General features: G+C 36.2%; 1 non-coding gene and 1 pseudogene across 1 annotated transcript; both read left to right on the top strand.

The window, feature by feature from the left end:
• Positions 1-3,070: 3,070 nt before the first annotated feature.
• Positions 3,071-3,173, top strand: LOC118591721. The gene has a single exon (XR_004946009.1). It is a non-coding gene; the product is annotated as a U6 spliceosomal RNA (small nuclear RNA).
• Positions 3,174-17,410: 14,237 nt separating this feature from the next.
• LOC118590681 lies at positions 17,411-18,367 on the top strand (annotated as a pseudogene).
• Positions 18,368-23,870: the final 5,503 nt, after the last annotated feature.

Below are 23,870 nucleotides of genomic sequence, written 5' to 3'. Positions count from 1 at the left end.
ACCCCATCAACTTATTTTTAAGTTTCTTATTGACCATATAATCATAACAAACAATTATAAAGTTTTCACCTTTACATTGCCAGGTAAGTTAAACCTATGGTTGAGCATGCTCTAATTCTTTCTAACCTCCTAAGATTTCAAAACATACCATATAGCAAAATGTTAAAGATAGGGTTACACTATTCTAATATAAAGTTAAAATAAAAATTTTACAATTACTTGAAAGTTTATACTTTAATAACAAGTTAATATCTATATTATGACAATACTATAAAACAAAATTTTAAAAGTTTTTAATAATTATTGTGAAATTAATATTCCATCATATATAGTTTTGTTGACACGATTGTATCTCTGTGTGTGCCTGTGTGTACTCATGTATCCATGTATGTGTGCATGAATTTTGTGTGTGTGTGTGGGTGTGTGTGTGTGTGTGTGTGTGTGTGTGTGTGTGTGTAGATTATTGCACACTCTTAGATGCCTTAGGTATGGTTCACTTATCCACAAGGTTTTTTTAAGTTTTGAGACAAGGTTTCTTACTAGTCTGCAATCAAGCATCTAGAATGGCTCATTAGTTTAATCCACACACTCCCAGAGTAGGGTGCAAGAATAAGCTAACATGGCAGCAACCATTTTGCTGACTAAGCTATCTACTTCATTTATCTTCTTCATTACAGGTATAGTTACAAATTGATGATGCTCTTGCTTCATCATTTTCAACAATCGCTTATCACCGGGCCACTGTCCTGGCTAGTTTTCATTTTCTTATAAATTTATCTTTGAAAAAAATTTAAATTTATAAATGGTAAGAATAAAATACAGCCTTTTACAAATTTAAATAAAGGCTCTGACATCATGAAGGCGACTGAGTATATTAGATATTTTAAAACCAACTTTACCCAACTTTACGTTGTATTGATTTTCCATTTTAATCTCTGATAGATGATCTGATGCCTGTCATCAGTAAAAAGGAAGATAATGAATCTGATCTATGTAATGTCCTTAACTGTTTGGGAGGCATTCAGGCTGTGGGACCTGGACCTGTCCTTAGTGCATGAGCTGGCTGTTTGGAACCTTGGGCTTACACAGGGACACTTTGCTCAGCCTGGAAGGAGGGGACTGGACCTGCCTGTACTGAATCCACCAGGTTTAAATGAATCTCCAGGGGAGTCTTGGCCCTGGAGGAGATGGGAATGGAGGGGAGGGGATGGGGGAAGGTGGGGGTGGGGGCGGGAGTGGGGAGGACAGGGGAACCCATGGCTGATGTGTAGAATTAAAACACAAATATAATAAATAACAAAAATAATGAATCTGATCTATGTGATGCCCTTAAACTCAAGGCAGAAAAGCATCTCATTTCCTACAACATTACTGTGTACTCTTGTTTCCCTTGCACTCTGCCATTGCAGTAGGTTCGTGGTGGTCCTAGTTTCTCTTCTGCTTCTAGAATCAAAACGTGACACATTTTGATTTCGAATCAGAAGCCAGATTTTAAGTAATTATTACCACTTTTCAAATTGCTAGTCTTGGCTTCATAAAATCAAACTGATGTTTCTTCCTATCTCCAAAAGTACATTTTAAAAAATAATATAAAAAATTTCATTTTGAAAACTGACAAAGCAATATAGAAATAACCAAAGGAACATGTTAGAGAAGTAAAGGAGAAGATAACAGAAAATGCTGCCCCAGAAAACCTTAATCTGGAGTGGGAGATATTCAGCTAAGGTGATGTGCACTATGAACAAGCAATATGAATTTAGGACACACAGAAGCCTTATAAGAACAAGAATTTTTGAAATCTCAAGGATTTCCAGGACTTTATCAGACAAAACAGATTTTCAAGATCTCAGGAACCACAGTTACTATGCCCAGGTTACCAGAAACCTCTAGACAGGAGAGAAGTGAATGTACTCATCTGCACCTTTAGCAAAAATTGCATGGGAATGCTAAAGATATGTGTTGGTTGAAAAAATACAGCCAAATATATTTCAGATTACTTTGTAAACTATTTAGTGATCAAACTATTTAGTCAGGGAATTGCATTATAAACATTAACTCTGTTCCTGAATTGGAATGTAAACCAGTTTTAGAGAGCCATATTAAAAGATGATTGTTGTTAACACAGTTATTAACATAGCCTTTTCAGAATATAAAATTATATTTTTCTGCATTAATTTGACTACATCCATGCATCTGAGAAGCTATCATTGGCATTCATACCATGTTTTATTAGAGAGTTAAACACTATTAAATGAAAAACAGTTTGAAGAAAATCACAAAAAAAGCATTGGAGATTTTTAAGACGGGGGAAGCCTTAATTTTGAATCTTTAATATGAAGGATTTTATATTAAACATTTTTCTAGGAGCTTAATGAATAATTTTACCTTGATACTAAATTGATTGATTTTTACAGCAATAGTATGTGTGTATCAAATGTGAATGAGAGTTATCCAGAAAAGTCAAAGGCTTTGGTGTCTGTACAAAAAAGAAATGTAAGGAATCCCATTTACCTTCCGAACATTAAATCTAACAGCAGTAACAACTTCAGTGAACAGTTTGAGGGACAGAAATATATAAAAATTTTGATCCATATGTTTGTGACCTGTTTCCACAAAGTCATTTTTCAAACATCCTCATATTGGAAAGTATGAGTCTGTACAGAAAAAGTAGTTTGAAAAACGAAGTGACATAAAGTTGTTAACAGCCCCTCAAAGGAACAACCAAATGAATTTGAAGACATAAAATGTTTCTACAAGGAAAATATCCCAGATGAGGTCAACCAAGAGCAAAAACATTCCAAGCATCAGAATTTTACACAGGAGAAAATATTAATATAAACCACTGCTAACAGTATAAAATAGTAGCAAATCTGAAAAATCTGGTATTTGTAATATTAAAACATAAAAATATGAAATAAAGGGAAGAGAATAGCTAAGTTTTTGGACATTTGACTTTAGTAGAAGTGACCATGTTGCTTCTTTTTAATAGAAAATGTATGGATAGTTCCTACAGAAAATAATAGGATGATTCTACTAAAAAGAAACTTAAAAAAAACTGTAGCATTCATTCTTGCTTTGTCTGCACATAAAGTGACATTGGAATGATACAGAGAAGATTAGCACGGTCCTTGTACAAGGATGACACATATATTTGTGAAGCAGTCCATTTTCTCAGATAGGAGGGGACATGGGGAGAAACTGGGAGGAGTAGAGGGAGCTGAAACTATAATCAGGATGTATTATGTGAGAAAAAAACCTATGTTCAATAAAAGGGAAAAATTTAGCACTCAAAAACAATAGAGATTAAAATGTTTATGATGCTCTATAATTTATAAAAGAAGGGGGACTTTTAAATGGCAGTGGTTAAATATCTCAAATGAGTATATTAAGTAACCACTTAAAATGCTTCATCTGCAGTATTAACCACATAATCGCAAATTTCCTCACAGTCCCATAAGAGGATGTCAGTAAGTCAGAACCAGGAAACTGAGAGTTGTCACACTTAAAGAGCCACAGCAACGGAAGTGCCAGTGACAATACTTTTTCTATTCTTCGAAAGTTTGACTTTCAATAATTTTCCTTAAACATAGCTTTCTATGATGATAAAAAATGGGATAGCATTAATATTGAGAAAATGATGGTATGCATACTCATTTCAATTTCACATTTTTATGTGATAATCTTCAAATGACTTATCTGTAATATATAAAAATATATTCTTTTAAAAACAATTACTTTAACATGCCAGAAACTTTTAAATCTTTTTGTAGTTTGCTACTTTTAAGATTATAATTTATGTAAATTATAGCATATTCTCCATTATAACCCCCTTCCCTTGATCTCGTTCAAATTTATGCCTGTAAAAAATGGACTGCTGTCATTTTCATACATGTCTACGTTTATAAATATATTCCTGAATAGAATTGCTCAGTCTGTATAAGGCTGCCGTATGTTTCTTTTGTGGGCTGACATTTGGTTCTGGATAACCAATTGTGCTCTTCCCTGAGGAAGACTATTTCTCCTGCTCTCAGCATTACTTAGTTGCCTGCCTTGTGTTCTGTGGCATCCCTATTGATGTCATCTGTTTCAGCTCATTTTGAGGCAGTCACGTTGGTGAGGCTTTTGTGGTGTAGCTTCTGACATCATTAGGAGACAGAATCTCACAACAAACCCCCTGATCCTCTTGGCTTTTATTATCTTTCTGTCCTCTCTCACGCCATGTCTCCTGGTCCTTAGGAGAGAGGGTGTGTTGTAGGTGTATCCACTGGGACTGGGCTCCAGGACTCTCTGTTCTGATCAGTTGTGGTTTTCTGTAGTGTCTGTTTCAAAGAAAAGTTTCCTTGATGAGAGGTGATTCCCCACTTTGGAAAAAAAAATGAATTGTCATACTGTAAGGAAAATATAGATGTTGATTAAGTGTGGATTTTCATGAACCAAAAGGAGAATTTGCAGCACAGTTCTGATCTGAGGCAGACAGAAGAGGAGCAACACTCAGATCCAGAGCTCACAGCAGAAAGAGCTATATCACATAGTGCTCTGCTTGACAGCTTGCCAGGGACTTCTCTAGCAGCCTGCACAACCTGAATAGTTTGTCTACCAAAGGTTTTATTGTTTCCTTCTCACTTCATTAAGGAACAAGGGAAAGAAGAAACTCAAGCGTATTTTTCTGTAAGAATCTTTACCTGAATAAACATAACCTCCAGTACTGGTAAGGAGCTGTAGGTTTAAAAGGGAATAAAAAGGGAGCAAAGATGATGACAGAGGGCAACTGTACCTTAGATACAAACAGGGGGAAAACAAACAGCAATGCAGAAGAAAAATTACATTTGATTCATGGCATTTAGTGCTGACCCAATGACAAGGTCGAGTGTTATGCACTGAGTGTAAAATTAATGTCAAGTCCAAATGGGCTTTTCATCTGGACGGTGCTTACTAATGTGAAGCATTTTAAAATGAAGCCATCAGCAACACTTGGGAAAGACGATTCTGAAAGGAGAAGTCATTCATGTCATTTATTTCAAGAGGAAAACAATCCATTTAGAGTGAGAGTTTCGTTTCTGCATTTAATTTTCAAGAATAAGAGTAAGATGCAGACAAAAGTTGGATGAATATCAATAATTATTTCAGTTCACCTGGAACCAGAATAGTAATTTAATTGTGTTGAGACTAAATTGAATATTTTTCTTCTTTTTTTTTTTTGATAAAAACATGTTTTCTATAATGTTCAAAACTTAACCAAAGTAGCACATTATCCTAAAAAGAAAATGATAAACAGTGTAACTTATATTAATAATATTGATAGTAGATGACAGGCAGGTCTCCAGCCAGGACTGTACTGCCCATTTTCCAGATAAAACTCAGGACGTGTCATCAGCTTTTTATCCAGAAACAGCAGTAATGATAGGAGACACTTGTGTGTGGATACAAAGTGAAATGTTTGTACTTTCTCTGGCTTCTTTGTGTCAGTACATTACTGAATTCAGAGGACTTAGAGACACCAAAACTGAAGAACTCTATACTCCCTGAAATCACTCCTTGTGAGCATTTTTTTCAAACCGCTAAGAGAATTAAAGTTAGACAACTCAATTTTGTTTTAATTTTATTTGAGGAGACTAATTAATGCAGTTGCTTGTATAATCTTAGGTAAATAGCTTTTAATAGTCAATATCCAAAATGGTTTTAAAGTGTATTACAGTGTGCCATATATTGTGCAAACTTTAAGAATTAGTAGTCTCTGCTTTCATATTACCTAACCCCAACTCAGGGTTGTGCATCAAGAACATCCACCACAAATACAAATTCAAAGAAACATAGAGTCAGACTTCATGTTGGATTCTTTTATAGCCAAACTGGAGAACAAATTCCTTGGTTTATATATGCAGAGCAACATCAATATCAGCAAAGAAATTTTGCTTCATCTAGCTACACAGAAAGAAAATAAATCCAGGATACAAAGTTAGAAATAAAGACACTGGCGAGAATAGAGAGCACTGAGCCCACAACTCACAGACTGAAGGCATAGAACTTCAAAACAGCTTCTTTACAACCTCAGCCTCTGCCACATTTCAGAAGTTTCCTCTTCTTGCCTGGCTTTTCCAGGAAGCAAAAGTTTCATTCTTGTGTATCTGCTTTCTCTAAGGCCATGTTTATTGTGAGTACACACCAGTGTTATTCACGACACAAAGCTTGAAGTGTGAAAAGACATACAGGTGTTAATCAAGGTTATAATTTTATCTATGTTCCCTCCAAGATACTGTTTCTGAAAGCAGATCAATATATTATATTATGAACCTCACACAAAGGAATTCTGAACTGAAGTTCAGTACACCAGATACATTTATTACTGAACTCTATTTAAATACAAGCAACATAATACTATGCACTAACTAACTCTTATGTGTTAACCATAACAATCCTCATTAGGGTATTGAAATTAATATTTTCTAATAGTGGTGTATTGAACTAGAATATTTAACCAACAGCCCATATGAATAATAGATGACATCTTATTATGGTATAAATAAGATAAAAATTTGCATAAAATATGCCTTAAATTCACGGTATAGCTGTATGAAAACGAATGTGGCAAAGGCATACTTTAAGGAATGGCTATAGCGGCTATAGATAAAGAGGATGTACCAAGTACAAGAAGAACCTGGGACTATTTTCCACGTTTTACAAATCAATGTAATCAAGTCACTCTTTTTTCTTCTGGAAAAGTTAATTGGCTTTGTCAGTGAAAAGGAGAAGTGCAATTCGTTAACTTCCTATGAGGATTATAACTGCTCTTCTTTCTTTTTCAGGAGCCCTGATATGTTTTAAGACTCGGGGAATGTTCATGTGTGTGAATTATGTACAATACTCATATCCTGTGGTGATGGAAAAAAAGTGTTTCACTCTTAATAAACCAAAAGAACTACATAGGTAGAGCAGAGAGAATTTAATGAGTTTGCATATTGATGAATTAGCAATTAAGTTTAAGAAGTTTGGATAAACTGGCTCTTTAACAACATTCTTAAATCTATTGGGTTTTTTTTTTTTTCAGGTATTTTTTTTTTCTAAGAGAGGGTTTCTCTGTGAAGTTTTGGTGCCTGCCCTGGATCTCGCTCTGTAGACCAGGCTGGCCTCGAACTCATAGAGATCCACCTGGCTCTGCCTCCCATGTGCTGGGATTAAAGGTGTAGGCCGTTGTTGCCCGGCTTTTTTCAGTTTTTAAATGAAGAGGGTTGATGATTCAGCTTCTCTAGTATAGTAAATCAAAAGCAAAATGTTTATAAAGTATCTATTTTCTTCATAAATGAGAATGGGGTGTATACATCATACAATGTCTAGCACTGTCAGTATTGGTAAGAGAAGGAATTCCATATTGCCAGGTTTCAACTTGAACAGTTTCAGAAGATTCCTGATTAGGTGACAAGACCTTGGAAAGGCATATAAGTCAGTGCAAGACATAGGTGGAGTTTATGAAGGAGAAATATTAAGTGCGGAATGTACTAAGGAAAAGCATGTATGCACAGACTTTACAACAGGCAGGGAGAGGTGGAGAGAGGGGGAGACAGAATTCTCATCTGCTGTATAAAAATGCCACCATGCCATTTGTGGGTAAATGGATAAAACTCAAAAATACTATACGAGTAAGTTAACCCAGACACAGAAAGACAAATGTTGCTTGTCTACTATTATAGATCATGTCTCTCAATCCTTAGTTACCTGCAGCAATTGAAGAAACCAGGAAAATTAAAAGGGGACATGAAAGTGCTAGGATGTCTAGAGAGGGAAATAGTAGGACATAGGCACCATGAAAAGGGAAATGAGGAATATGGAGGTATTTAACTAGAAAGGTAGAGGGAAGGAAGTACAGAGGGAGAGGTAGGGATGGTTAATAATTGATACTAAAGATATTTGAAAAGGCCATGGTGCCTCAACCTTACACAGAGAACTACAAGCAACAAAAGGAAACCGAGAGTGAGAGAAAGATGGAGGAACACACCAACTGGTTATCCAACAACAGACGATAAGACAGAGAACACGGCTTATATCATACATACCAAACATAGTGTATTTAGAAATTTCTGTGTATATTAATATGAATACACACATGTAACAACAATTAATAAAAATAGAGCACATAAATTTGAAAGAGAGGAAAAAGGGATATATGGGAAGGTTTGAAGTAGGGAGAGGAAAGGGAGAAAAATGTACATATGTTTTAATTTTAAAAATAAAGGTAATAATTTAAAAAATATGTGTAATATTTAAATATATGTATATAATTATATAGGCATATGTATGTGTGCATATATTCACACATATATATTTATATGTGTAGACTCACAAAATATTATCGCCTATTGTCGCCTTTGGCTGCTTTCCAGAACTGGAAGGTAAAACCCTATTCCTGATGACACCACGCACTTTCGATATAAATCTTAGAGAAAAGGAGCTGGAATTGACCAAGAATCCTTCTCCATAAGGAATAACTCTTACAGTATCCAAAGGTACTATACAAGCTGCCAAAGGGAGAAAGGTATAGTGCAAATTCTAATTGATCTTAATAAAATCCTGGAGTCAGATATCAGGGTAAAAGCTGGAACCTCAGTGAAACAGACCAGCCAGCCTTTAGAAAGACTTCTCATCGTTAACAGTCCTCAGACTAAAAGGGGGTGAGAACCTGTCTCCACCACACCTTATCACTTCCTCTTTCTGCTAAGCTATACCACTTCCCGTTTCCTCCTCCCAAGTGCTGGGATTAAAAGCATGTGCCTCCCAAGTAAATGGTGTGTGCTACCACTGACTGGCCTCTAGTGGCTTGCTCCACACTCTAATCTCTAGGCAAGCTTTATTTGTTAGAGCACAAACAAAATATCACCACAGAGAGGCAATGAATACTCTTAATCTAACTGTAAAGCTACTGAACCAAACAGTGACCAGAATGACAACTTATCCTGATGGGTGCAAAGGGATACTTGCACAATCAACAGCTGCCTAATAGAATTTAAGTCTCACCCAAAGGAAAATAATTAATGTCTCATATTGTATACCTAGTTAAGTGTTGAGAATGTCAGGATACACTCAAATGAGGTGGGGCAGGGAGATGAGTATTGAGCAGATGATTAGGAATGGAACTCAAGATGATGCAGAAGGGCTGAGGTGGGTGAGGTGCAGTTCATATGAGGAACTCCATTCCAGTGTGAACAACCGAATGGTCTATTTTCTGTGAAGATAGTAGATGTGATTTCAAGAAAAATTGCACAGCAAGAATGTAAAGAGTCGGGAAAATTCTTCCTCTCCATGGCCCGTGAGATCAGGAGAAAAGGAATGCTGAAAACTGGGGCAGATCAATCATGGAAGTCTGATGAATTTATTTAGGAAGTAAAATGTAAGTGGTCATGTTAACATGCAAACTTGCTTTTGATGTTGAGCACTCAGTAGAAATTGCTAATTCATGACTTTAATGACAATAATATCATGAGATATTTTGTCTAAAATCAGAAAATTTTGGATCCAAGATTTGAGTTTTTCAACATTTAGTCACGGATTAGGACAAAGTTAACTTACAATGTTGTACAAAACAGCTCCATAAAAACAGCTTAAAGTCACAAAGGTTGTTTCTTTGTTTATGGTTTTACTGTTGTTAACTTATGATATGATTGACATATTGGGAGTCTGATCATCAGTATCACTTTTCTTAAAATGAAACAGTTGGGCTGAGAAAAATGGTTCAGCAAGTCAGTGCTGATGGCTCCACAAGCCTGAAGACCTAGATGAATCTCCAGAATTCATAGCAACTTCAGGATATGGTAGTGCAAATTTGTAATGCCAGCACTGCTTTGGCAAAGATGAGAACAGATGGTGGAGGAAACTCGACAATTGGGGTGGGGCACCAAGAAAGAGGTTCTGAGAATGTCCTTGCTTAGGGCAAGTGGAGCAGGAATCTTAAAAGTGCTTATTAATAAAACAAACCCAAAGCCAGGTATTGGGGTAAATGCTGGAAGATCAGAGAAGCAGAACAAGCTACAGCCACCTCACCTCACCAATTCCTCAGCTGATCCTATTTCCTCAGATTGGAAGCCTCTGAGTCCTTATCCAAATGGATCTCAGCTGCACTACTGCTAAAAGCCTAAAATCTTAACCAGCTCTAATTCCTGGTTTTTATACCTTATATACCTTTCTGATTTCTGCCATCACTTCCTGGGATTAAAGGCATGAGTCACCATGCTTGGCTGTTTCCAGTGTGGCCTTGAACTCACAGAGACCCAGGTAGATCTCTGCCTGTGGAATGCTAGGATTAAAGATGCGCATGCCACCATTTTCTGGTTTCTGTATCTAGTGGCTGTTCTGTTCTCTTATCCCAGATAAGTTTATTAGGGTGCCCAATATTTTGGGGAACATAGTATCACCACAGGCAAGCAATGCTAGGAAAATGTAGTGTTTCAGAGTTTATTGTTATTTCCTAAATGAACACCTTTGCATAAAGATTGTATGTATCTACACAACTGACACCAAGAGGACATGCTGAGTCACCTGAACTGACAGCCACCCCCCCCACCATACTTCACCTGAAGTTGTGACCTTTCCTCTCTATCCTGCCCCCTGCCACCCCTTGTCTGTCAAAACCATGCTGGTATTTGAAATGGTATCTCTAGAGTAAAGGGAGACCCAAACGAACAGTATTACCCAGTATCTTTTGAAACTTCAGGCATGTACCATAATGGAAGCAAACCAGTTCTGCTCACATTTCACTAGAAATAATCCTAAGAAGAAATGTAATTCCAAATGAATAAGAAGGTGCAAACATTCAGAGTAACTAAAAAGCAAAGAAGCTAGCACATTTGTTAAAACGAACTCTAGCTTGTATTAGTCTCTTATGAAATAGAAGGCATGGAATCTTCTTACTGTGTAAATGTCAAAGCTCTGAGGTAAACATTAATTTTTCTGTGAAGCTTACTGGTTAGAAAAATTAATTTACTTTCCCAATTTCTTATATCAGTTAAACATCAAAGATGAATTTGAAATTCAAACTGCTTCTTAGCATTTGGTTGAAAATAAAGTTAAAAATGGACTAAGATTCCTTGTATATTTAACAGAATGTAAATTTTGTTATAAATTTGATTCCAGCTCTCTTGAAAATAAATCCCACATTTGTGTGCTTCCATAATTAGTTCCAATCAGTGTGTTATAAATATGTAAAGGTCTCACCCATCTATCACTTAACCTCACTAGTATTAAGCTCTTCAGGTAAAATGACAAACAAATTTTAAGCAGAGGTTGCCTCTGTAAGAATTTTTTTTCCTAAGGTAGAATAACAGACACAGACAATATTTCTAGAATTTTAAAGTATTATTTTTCCTTCTCCTCAAAATAGTAATCATTGTTCTCTAAAGTCAGAGAAGACTAAGAGAGGCAATATTAGCTAGCATGAAAGGAAATGAATTTCCATTGTTATGGAGGCTTGGAAGAAGGGATAAGCTCTTGCTACTAATCACAAAAGAGATTTACCAAATGATAGTGAGAGAATAATGGAAAAGGAAAGATGGTTTATTAAATATCTACCTAAAAATTGTTAGAGCTTACAATAATGTGTTGTCTTTGTCTCCTGGTACAGTTCTTCAAGTGATTATTTTGAATGTTTCAAATTACAAAAAAAAAAAAAAATTGAGAAACTGAAATATATAAAAAAACAATGATTATATAATTTTATGGTGGTCCTTTAAAAATGTTTAAAATTATGATTGACTATGGCTCTTCAGGTTACTTCACATTGGGAAGTTTACCCAGAAGAATTATCCTTGGAACTAGAACTGGAAATTTTCTTCTCACTGCAAGATGGGAGATTATTATGTACTTACCATCAACTCAGTCATTTGGGTGGGAAGGAAATGAAGATTATTTCAAATACCTATTCTTTGTAAATATGACACAAAGTCCAAAACACAATGTTCAGTATGATCACAGATATAAAACAAATTGTGTGGTGATATTTTATTTGTATGTTAATAAATATTGTTTGCCTGGTGATCAGAGGTCATTGTCAGCAATAAACAGAAGTCAGGCTGTGGTAGCATACGCCTTTAATCCAATCACTTGGCAGGCAGAGTCTCTGTGTGTTCAAGGACACAGCCAAGAGTGGTGACACAGGCCTTTAATCCCAGTACCAACCATTGAGACCTGGAGATCTGTATCAGGAAGTGATGAGGAAGTGATGTGGCTGGGCTTAGAGCCAATGAGAAGGCAGAACAGGCAATAAATGCACAGGTTAGACAGGAAGAAGCTCTCTCAGGAAGCTACAGCAAGACGGTCAGCTAAGGTTAGTTGGCGGCTATTGCTCTGATCTCTATGGCTTGCACCTCTGTGTTTGATTTGTGTCTCTTATTTGATAAGACTGTCTAGAAATTTGTCTACAAAATTGTCAGAATATCAGGACAAATAATTCCCTACCATTTTCAACCCTGTGTTCCTCAACATGTGCAAATAACTCACAATAAAGAACAGAAAATAGTTATGCCAGCAAAGTAAACAAGAATATGTTTGCTCTAACAAGTTTATTTTTAATTCTGGAAGTTATTTTTGTTCAATGCCTGAGAATTTGCTCTCAAAATCAATATAAAGTTACTGGAAGTTTGTGTGGGAACATATCACATTAGAAGATCCTACAAGTATTAAAACGTTAAAAGATTTGCACCATCAGGGAGATCAGGATCCATCCCTGGTGCATGGGCAGGCTTTTGAGAGCCTGGTGACTGTGGTGTGAAGCCTTGCAAAGCCTTGGTGCAGTGGGGAGAGACTTGGACCTACCTAGGCTCAGTGTGCCCGGCTCTGCTGACTCCCCATGTAAGACTCTGATTTGTGGGATGTGGGGATGTGGAGTGGCTAGGGAGGGAGAAAAGGAGAGTGGGAGGAGGAAGGAGAAGGGAGGAGGGGGGAATCTGTGGATGGTATTGCTTTGAGTTTCTCTCCATTTAATTTGATGTTGGCTGTTGGCTTGCTGTAGATTGCCTTTATTATGTTTAGGTATGTTCCCTGTATTCCCGATCACTCTAAGACCTTTATCATGAAGGGGTGTTGGATTTTGTCAAATGCCTTTTCTGCATCTAGTGAGATGATCATTTGGTTTTTTTCTTTGAGTTTGTTTATATGGTGTATTACATTGATGGACTTTTGTATGTTGAACCTCCCTTGCATCCCTGGTATGAAGCCTACTTGATCATGGAGGATAATAGTTTTGATGTGTTCTTGGAGTCTGTTTGCCAGTATTTTACTGAGTATTTTTGTATCAATGTCCATGAGGGAGATTGGTCTTTAGTTCTCTTTCTTTGTTGCATCTTTGTTTAGTTTAGGAGTCAAGGTAATTGTAGCCTCATAGAAGGAGTTTGGTAATATTCCTTCTGCTTCTATTGTGTGGAACAATTTATAGAGCTAAACAGAATTCTCAACAGAGGAAGGACAAATGGCTGAAAGACATTTAAGGAATTGCTCAACATCCCTAATTATCCAGGAAATGCAAATCAAAATGACTCTAAGATACCACCTTACACCTGTCAGAGTGGCTAAGATCAAAAACACGGAAGACAGCTTATGATGGAGAGCATGTGGAGCAAGGGGAACTCTCCTCCACTGCTGGTGGGAGTGCAAGCTTGTACAGCCACTTTGGAAATCAATATGGCACTTCCTTAGAAAATTGGGAATCCATCTCCCCCAAGACCCAGCTGTAGCACTCTTGGGCGTATATTCAAGGAAGATTATAATTTTATATATATAACAAATATACATATGTATATAACTACAATTATTTTTAATGGAGGCAATGAATTTGAAAGAGGACAAGGGGAGGAGGATACATAGTTCTTGACAGGAGGAATTCAAAGAGAAAAATGTTTTAATTGTATTAAAATCTCACAAAACAAATTAAATGTGTAGAATAAATTATGAGACATAATTTTAAGTTTTCATTCCCAGACTACCAATAGAGCAACTAGTAATGTCTCAGAAAGCATGCTCAAAATATGTTCTGAAAAGCTTGGAACAGTTTACAGATGAGGGATGATTGTCCATTTTATGATTTTTTTAAGTGAATGTTCCTTGTTTGACAGTCTCCACTAATACATTAAGTCATTGTAGGCATTAACTAATGAAGAATTCAATTTTCATTACATTGAGAATTTAAATATACTTTATCTCACATTAGGTTAAAAATAGAGAATAACCTGAAGTCAAGCATGGGAATTAATGATGAATTTCATTAACATCACTGGTAATGTATGTTTTGAAGCCCACTGTTATAATACCCATATAGAATCAAGGTCAAAGAAGTCCATATAATAGAGTGTCTGTTGAAGGCCTTATCAACTTCTAAAAAGAGATATCAGTGAAAAATCATTTCAGACATTGACATTTGCATATATAAAATAACCACATACAATTTTATATTACAAGCATGATATTTTATGTCCATTATTGTTTAATCAAATGGCTGTGTAGGTAGAAGACAAAACTGGAAATTTAAGTTAGCATTAGAATTAAAACTTTTGGGTAATAGTTAGGAACCTTTAGCTGCCTTCCAACGGAACCTGAATATTGTTGTAAAGATGGTTAAGTGAATTCCATTATTTCAAATATACCAGCTTTAACATATATATGTGTAAGAATCTGAAAAGGAGAGGTAGCAATATTGTATTTTTCCTTCAGAGCAGGGATAGACGATTTACAGAGGTCTATTGCCTCCTGAATGTTGAATATTAATTTTCAGAGAAGGAGAATAAAATTAAAGTTCTCATCTGGTCGCACAATATTGAAATAGTGTCTAGACTTGCTGATTGGCATCGGAGTGCCTGGTTCTCATTAAAATATAATACTCTAGCTAAACATGAGAGTAGTTGAGTCTTCAAATGAGATTTTGTATTCAGAGCTGATGTAATTTGGTTCCCGTTCACTAAAGTCTATTATCACTTTGACAAATTATGATAGAGGATAACACAAAATCTAGTTATAGATACTCGAAGTCAAGATTTGGTATCATTTAACACATTTTTGTCTTGCTGCAAAAACTTCTCTTGCTCCTCCACTCTTTTGACTAGGTCACTTGCAAACCAGTAGCTAAGTACTTAACAGTTGAGATTGTAAACTGTGCCCCATTTTTCATTGATGTAATGAATTTTAGAATTTTTCCCTTTTTCTCCTAAAATTTTGTCCTGCTTTCCATATTAAAACAATTTAATCTCTAATTTTACTTTTGTTTGTATTCTCTATCTAGTGAATAGTGAATTGTCCTAATTATTAAAATACAATTATTAGTTTCTGCCATAGCTGTTAAATATTTAGTGCTCTTCAATATCTTTTGGTATTTTACACAGTTTACTCAAGCAAACCACACACTGCAAACACAGCCAATAGTGTTTTGTCTCTAGTGGCTTCGTTATATTTTATTCACTGGAACTTAGGAGCTTAAAATTATTAATGAATTGATGATTTTGATTATGCAGTTTATCTACATAAGCATTAAAACAGTTTCTTTAGTCATTTCTGGCTTAGACTTATTCTTTCAAATGTCTTCCTTGTAAATCTTATTTGCAAAAATGAATTCTTCACACATTTTATTACTTTTGTCAGCGTAGCAGAAACAACATTCACCTATAAACTGTACTTGCAGTTACAGCTCCATGATAAATACTTTTTTGTGCTTGGAAATGTTTTGAACTCTCCCATTAATATTCCAGTCCCAATGAGCAACATTAATTATTTCAGAGCCTGACATCAGCTCATTCTGCTTTATTCATAAAACAGTTATGTGGCATTTTGAAGCATTTCTGACTAGGCTCCATTTATCCTTTAACAGAGAGTTTGACTTTATTAATTTCAATTCTGCTGTTCAAAATGAAACAAGAAACTTCAATTACAGAGTAAACTCCATTCAGTTGAGATCATTCATGATTTAGTTGGCTAAGGAGAAATCTCTTATTTTTGCTCAAATGTAGATTTTGTTGAAAAGAGTCTAAAGGCAAAGAAGCCAGGGCCTTTTAGTAAATATTTCAGATACCTGAATTTCCTAAATATAAAGCACTTGCAAGGATATATGTTGCTACCAATACTTCAAATAAAGGAAAGTACTAAAAGCAGTCACTTAAACAGAATGCATGGCTCAGGACATTATTCAAAAATATATGAGAATATCATAAATTCTGTAGTTCCATATTAACCAGAGGGAGCTGGGAAAGTTGACTTTATTTCTTGGCAAAGGTTCTGAAAAATCCAATTGACATAACTAGTAACCCAGAAAGGGACACAGTGCAGGAAGTGTTATTAAATCAGCAACTGAAAATATTTCAGAAATCAGTGGAGTTCTATGTAAGGAATTTTCTAAGAGATGTTATCGCAGCATGGAAAACAGTCTACTTAAAGACAAATTCAATACATTTTTTTCATTTACAATGTATTTGTCTAAATGAATGCATTAGGCATTCATTTGTACTGATAATTAAGACCAAGAAGCAAAATTGTTTAGATTCACCCATGGGTCCATCCTACTTCCTTGTGTAGAATACAAAAGGTGCCGCTGGTGACACGAGCTACATCCCCGATTTCAGTGCTTGTGTAGAGGTTAAAATTCACAGAACATAAACCACTGAGGACATTTATCTCTGTGACATAGTGCACGTTTGTATTAAGAAGTAGTGGGGCAAACGTTAAAAGAGAGCGGTGTTACTAAGGTAAAAATGCTGAACTAAACACCTTTACATAGAGGAGACCACTTGAGAAACAGCTTGCTTTTGGTTCTGACACTGAGTGAACACTGCCATTTGGGGCCACATGGGATCATTATGGTTGCAAATGCCCTTGCATTATGTTAGCCTGGTTTAGAAGATTGGAGGAAAGATGGGAAGAGTCAAGGAAAGATGGAGGACTAAGACACCATGCACCTCTCAGGAGTAAGTTGATCGTCATAAGCAACTCAAAGTATAATACAAAACTTCATTTTTTAATAGAGAATGCCATATTTTTTCATTAATGTTATTGTTTGATTAAAGTAAAACATTTGTATACATGTGTATATACATACATGTAAACTTAGTGTAATCATTTTGTTTAAGTATGTATGTACTAGGCATTGATCAGCTTAATGTATTTTAAATATGTAACATTTTAAATTTTTATTATTTTGTGATGAGTACACTAACAATACACCCACCCACCCATCCACCCACCCAGGCACCATACATATACATATGTATACATATGCTGTTTTATGAAATGCAAATACTTATTCTTTCAAACTAACTGTAACATAGTGCTTAGGGACAATCTATTACAAATATTCTCCTCCTCCAGAGTGTGTGAGTGGATGTGAGTTGCCGCTGGAGCCTTGGATGGTTCGATGAGTCCATTAGTGTCGCTGGGGCAGACTCCGACCACCATCATGTCCTGCTACCTGCGCCCCTCCAATGTGTCTGTTTGTCAGGAACGTGGCTGATGACACAAGGTTGGAAGATTTTCGTCGGGAATTTGGTCGTTATGGTCCAATATTAGATGTTTATGTTCCACTTGATTTCTACATTAGATGGCCAAGAGAATGTGCACATGTTCAATTTGAGGATGTTAGTCATGCTGAAGATGCTTTACATAGTTTGGACAGAAAATGGATTTTTGGGAGTCAAATTCAAATATAGTTCTTACAGGGGGATTGGAAGACATCAAATCAAATGAAAGCCATGGAAAGGAGGAATGTATACAGCTCAGCTCATCACAATATGATGATTATGATCCATATAGATGTTCTCGAAGCCAAAGTTATGAAGGAGGAGATCAAGGAGTTGCTCACAACTATAGGATGTCTTACAGTCCTAGAAACAGTAGACCAACTGGAAGATCACAGCATAGCCAAAGGCACTCCGACAATGATAGATTCAAACACCGAAATCGATCTTTTGTGTGTGTGTGTGTGTGTGTATTTCGAGACAGTGTTTCTCTGTGCAGCTTTGCACCTTTCCTGGAACTCACTTGGTAGCCCAGGCTGGCCTCGAACTCATAGAGATCCACATGGCTCTGCCTCCTGAGTGCTGAGATTAAAGGTGTGCACCACCAATGCCCAGCTGAAATCCATCTTTTTCAAGATCTAAATCCACTTCAAGATCATGGTCCAAGTCACAGCCCAAGAAAGAAATGAAGGCTAAATCACGTTCTAATTGCATCTCACACCGAAACTAGAGGCACCTCTAAAACAGGTTCCAAGACATGTAAGTCTGGCTCAAGATATGAAAAGGAATTAAGGAAAAAAGAACCACCTAGATCCAAATCTCAGTCAAAATTACAGTCTAGGTCTAGGTCAAAATCTAGATCAAGGTCTTGGACTAGTCCCAAGTCCAGTGGCTACTGATAGTATAAATCATGATACTTTCTAGGCATGTATTATTCATTTACTCATAGTTTATTATGCTTAAATTATCAGGAATACAATGTTGCAAGGATGCGTTTTAAAAATAAATAAAATAAAAAACACTTGTTAGATTTCCCTCTACCGGGCAATGGTTATAATTAAAATGATATGCTGTTGAGAAACTACTCTTAAGAGTCCAGTTTGTTTAATGTTATTGGCAGCTACCAATTTGTGCTCTCTTTTTTATGCTTGAAGTATTGGGTGAAAAGATGTTGGTTGGCCATAATTTGCAACATTGATTTATTAAAAATAAATTTTCATATCCATATTTGGTAAAACTGTTAACATAGAAATGTAGCTTGCTAATAAGATAGAATGATCCAAAAATGAAGTTGTAGCCACATCACAACACTGACTGCTCAGACACATTTAAGTTCAGGGTGGATATTTATGTCTTATCAAGATGTCTAAGACCATGGTGATTATTTATGGTGCAAAGTGGGATAGGATTTTATTAGGTTTTGTTGTTGTTGTTATTGTTGTTGTTTGTTAACTCCATTGTCTGGGGAATGATGCCAACTAGGTTAAATAGTATTTTCAGGGAGATTGAACTTTTCACTGAAACTTGAAGCTTTCACTACCCACCCACCCCCATCCCCCTGCTGGTTTCTGAGATTTGAAACAAAAACTTAAGAAAATAATCCCACTTTAAGTGTTGAGCATGCTAATGATGGTAGAAATCATTTTAAGGGGAAAAGACTGTTCTTCACATAGTTTCTCTAAAATTTAACTGCTGTTGATCATTGTTATTTAGGGGTTTTGTTTTGTTTTTTTTCTGTTAGGAGCAAGTAAACTTTGAAAGTACATTTTGTTTGTTTATATGAATAGTGTAAAACAAAGTGAATTTCGATGCTTACAGCACTTGGTCTGTGCATATATATCAGAGTCTGCCTGTCCTCTTCATGAGGGAGGATGTTCTTTACACCTCAGTTTATTAATGTAGACAAAGTGAAAATGAGACACACCCAGGTGATTGTGTGGTGCCGTGAATTTTTGGAAACAGTTGAGTTCTAAGCAAAAACCAACTCACTTAGTTTTTGATTCGTGTAGGACATAACTAAAATAAGGAAGTGATACCTTAAATATTTATAATTTCTAGTATTTCTCTTTAATGTCTTTAGGAGGCAATAAAGTGACTTGAAATGTCCAGTGTCATTTCAGAATAAAAAGAAAGCATCTTTAAAAATCTCAAACTGCTTGCTTAAGGAAGTGAGTGGAGATACTGTGTGCAGGACGATCCTTCTAGAGGATTACCTTATTTTTCCTTTCAATTTTGATTTTAGACATATAGACCTTGCCTGTAGAGAACCAAAAAAAAAATAGTTTTTAATAACTGTTTGTGGACTGTGTTTGGAGGATTAATTCTAGAATCTTTATATATTTAATAGTATGTCTAACTATAGTTTCTTTACTGTTTGCAGTTAATGTTCTTGTTCTACTATACATTCGTTTATATGCAGGCTTCTTTAATTTTGTTAGATTTTCCCGGATGTATAGTTTAAACAACAAAAATTCTATTTAAAACTGAAGCTGTAGTTTGCATTTCTAGCAAAGAGGAAAGTTGTGGTGTTAAACTTTGTATTTTCTTTCTTATAGAAGCTTCTAAAAAGGTATTTTATATGTTCTTTTTTGACAAATATTGTGTACAACCTTTCAAACATCAATGTTTGGATCAAAACAAGAGCCAGATAATTTTCTACTTGCTGTAAATTAAGCAAACATGCTATAATAAAAACAAAATGAAGGAAAAAAATCTCCCCCTCTTCTATTGTTCTTAGCCTTGGATACCATGTTTTACTCATTTTATTGAGATACACGCTATCTGTAGTTTTTCCATCCATGGCTAATTTCACTTAATCTGAAATCCTCTAGGTTCTTCATGTTGTCGGGAATCATAGGATTTCATGGCTCAGATAGAGTGGCAATTGCTGTGGGTTGTATTTCTGTACACTGTGAATATATTTTTCTGTGATTGGTTGATAAATTGCTCAGTTTGGCCTATGACAAGGCAGCTTAGAGACAAGCAGGAAATTCAAGCAGATAGACAGGAAGAAGAGAGAAGAGGGAGAGACGCCAGTATGCCACCCAGGGAACAACATGCTAGCAGACCAGTAAGCCATGGAATAAGTGGCAAAACATAGATTAATAGAAATGGGCTAATTTAAGTTATAAGAGTTAGCTAGCAAAAGGCCTGCCATGTGCCATGCAAGTGGTAATTAACATAAGCCTCTATAAGTTTATTTGGGTCTGAACCGCTGCAGGACCAGGCAGGGCACAGGAAAACTTCCAGCTACAGGCAATTATCTTCATCTAATTGTCTAATGATACACATTTTTGGTAATACCAAACCATACCTCTTCTGAGTAATAATGAAACAAAATGACAGTGTAGGTGTCTTTTTTTTTTCATGATGCTTCAATTTTCTTTTTTATATAGCAAGTAATAGGACTTTTGAACTCCAGAATTCAAATTAGAATTTTTTTCCTTTTTTTATTTATTATATTTGTGTTTTAATTTTACACATCAGCCATGGGTTCCCCTGTCCTCCCCCTCTCCCGCCCTCACCCCCACCTTCCCCCCAGCACCTCCCCTCCATTCCCATTTCCTCCAGGTCCAAGACTCCCCTGGGGATTCATTTAAACCTGGTGGATTCAGTACAGGCAGGTCCAGTCCCCACCTTCCAGGCTGAGCAAAGTGTCCCTGTGTAAGCCCAAGGTTCCAAACAGCCAGCTCATGCACTAAGGATAGGTTCGGATCCCACTGCCTGGGTGCCTCCCAAACAGTTCAAGCTATTCAATTGTCTCACTTATCCTGAGAGTCTGATCCAGTTGGGGGCTCCACAGTTTTTGGTTCATAATTCATGTGTTTCCATTAGTTTGGCTATTTGTCCCAGGTAGAGTTCCAGGAGTCCAATTGTTGAGAAAGAGGAGGGACTGTAAAAGTGTGAATTGTTGAGACCAAGATTGGAAAAGCACAGGGTCAAATTAGAATTTTCTTTACTTTTGAGAACTAGTTACAAAGTCTTTAGTGGCTTGAGTAGCTTATGTGGCCACCATAGTATACCAGTTCCTCATTCTTCTTCCTGTGACATTGCCTGTTACTCTTCCATCTTTAGATGGAGCCATTTGTGTAGCAGGAATCTTAAATGGTCTTATTAATAAAATCAAATCTGAGGCCAGTTATTGGGGTAAATGCTGGAAGATCAGAGAAGCAGAATAAGCCACAGCTATCTTACCTTGCTAGTTCCTCAGGTGATCCTGTTTCCTCAGACTGCAAGCTTCTGAGTCCTCAACCAGAATGGGTCTCAGCTGATCTGCTGCTCCAAAGCCTGAATGCTTAACCAACCAAATGCTAAACCAACCAAATGCTTCTGGTCTTCACACCTTAAATACCTTTCTACTTTCTGCTGTCACTCCCTGGGATTAAAGGCTGGATTTCTGGGATTAAAGGCTTGTGTCAGTATGCCTGGCTGTTTCTAATGTGGCCTTGAACTCAGAGATCCAGAGGTATTTCTGTCTCTGGAATGCTAGGATTAAAGGCGTGTGTCCTTATGTTTAATATTGTGGCTGTCCTGCTCTCTGACCCCAGATAAGTTTATTTCGGGGAACACACAATAATTTGGGGAACACAATACTACCACACATTTGTACCCTAACATGTGCTTCTGGCTTGAATGTTTTTACTTAGTGATGGTGAAAGCATTTTTTTTCTTTTGACCATGTGTATGCCTTCTATTGAGAAGTATGTATTTGTATCATCAATCTAATTTAAGTAGGTTATTTCTTCTTTGCTTATGGAGGTGTGGATTACTCAAATGTTCTAGATGTCAATTTCTCACCAGATGTGAAGTTGTTGTAAAGTATTTTCTCCTTTTCAATAAGCTGTTCTTTTCCTTAGTTGATCATTTGCTATAAAGAACCTTTAAAATTTTTTCTGTAATGTTTTTTTCATGAAATTTGTCTTTCTTTACATATTTATACTATTTATAAAAAGCTTTTCGAGGTTAAAATCTAAAAAAAGTTCCATGCTGTTTACTTCAAACAACTTGACAATATTGAACCTTACTTTTAAGTTTTGATCTTTGCTGATGTTTGTTTTTATTGTGGTAGTGGTTTGTTTTTCCTTTTTTGTTAGGTGCGTTTTTTATTTTTTTTATTGAAAATTCTTCTTTCATACAACAATCCTGACCACAGATTCCCCTCCCTCCACTCTTCCCAGCTCATCCCGAACCTCCCCTCTCCTCCAGATCCACTCCCTGAAGATCTAGTTTCATTCTTTTGTATGTTTAATTCTGCCTGAAATTCTTACTAAAAAACTTTTATTTTTTCAGTTATATGTTCTTGCCATCTTAGTTGAAATCAGCTGCCTATAACTTCTTGGAGTTATTCCTAGATACTCTATTGTGTCCCAATGGCCTATGTTTTGACCATATGCCAATAGCGTGCCACTGCTGTGTTCAGTACACTCTAAAGGAAGAAAACAGAATCTAGAAGACATAAAGCTTTTTTAATGACAATCTGTAATGCTAAAGCAAAAGAAAAATCTTATTATTTTACATAAACAGCAGGTGTAGTTATGAAAGTTTTGTGTTTTTACATGTTTTATGAATTTGAACAGTAACTGTAATAGTAGATTTCCAGGAAAAAATAACTTTAGGGTGAACAAAATAAAATAAAATGATGGGGAAATTACATTTGGCAAGATAGATAATATTGAATTCGAATACCATAGTTTTTCCACCATAGTGCAGGTGTTTGCAAGCAAGTAGATGGAAACAGAAAGCCACTGAGTGTGAAATGGCGTTTTGGAAGGAGCTTCAGGAATAAGGCTATAAAGTCATCGATGAGTTACTTGTATACCCACAGTAACAGACTTCCCGTTACCTGTGTATATGAGGAAAGCTTTCTTGGGCTCTCAGTTTCAGAGCATTTCATTACATAATGGCAGGGAAAGATTGAAATAGCTGTTGGTTCATGGTAGTAGAAAGATATGATATAAGCTGCTCATGTCACCAAAATGAAGGGGCAGAGCCAGTAGAACAGAAACTAGGAGAAACATCATCCAAGTCTTGTCCTGGGATATTAATTCTTCCATTTAGTCCCACAACTTATAGAGTCTGGTACCCCTCAAAATACCACCAGTTGTGAAACGTATGTTCAAAGCATGAGTATATGAAAGAGATTTTAAATTCAAAGCATAAAAGATTAATCAAAACACACACACATTTATCTTATATAAAAAGTAGAAGTAAGGGAGTGTAAAATGTCCAATTATGGCATTAAAGAAAAATTAAAACTAATATGAGACTGTGGAATGTACTTCTAATTTGTTTAAAATATTAATATGGGACCCAGGCCATAGTGGTTCACGCACACCTTTAATCCCAGCACTGGTGAGGCAGAGCCAGGCGGATCTCTGTGAGTTCGAGGCCAGCCTGGTCTGC

The sequence above is a fragment of the Onychomys torridus genome, chromosome 9 (genome assembly GCF_903995425.1).
Source record: "Onychomys torridus chromosome 9, mOncTor1.1, whole genome shotgun sequence".
Classification (NCBI taxonomy): domain Eukaryota; kingdom Metazoa; phylum Chordata; class Mammalia; order Rodentia; family Cricetidae; genus Onychomys; species Onychomys torridus.
The sequence above is the reverse complement of the archived record's forward strand: the minus strand, read 5'-3'. Positions and strand labels throughout refer to the sequence as shown.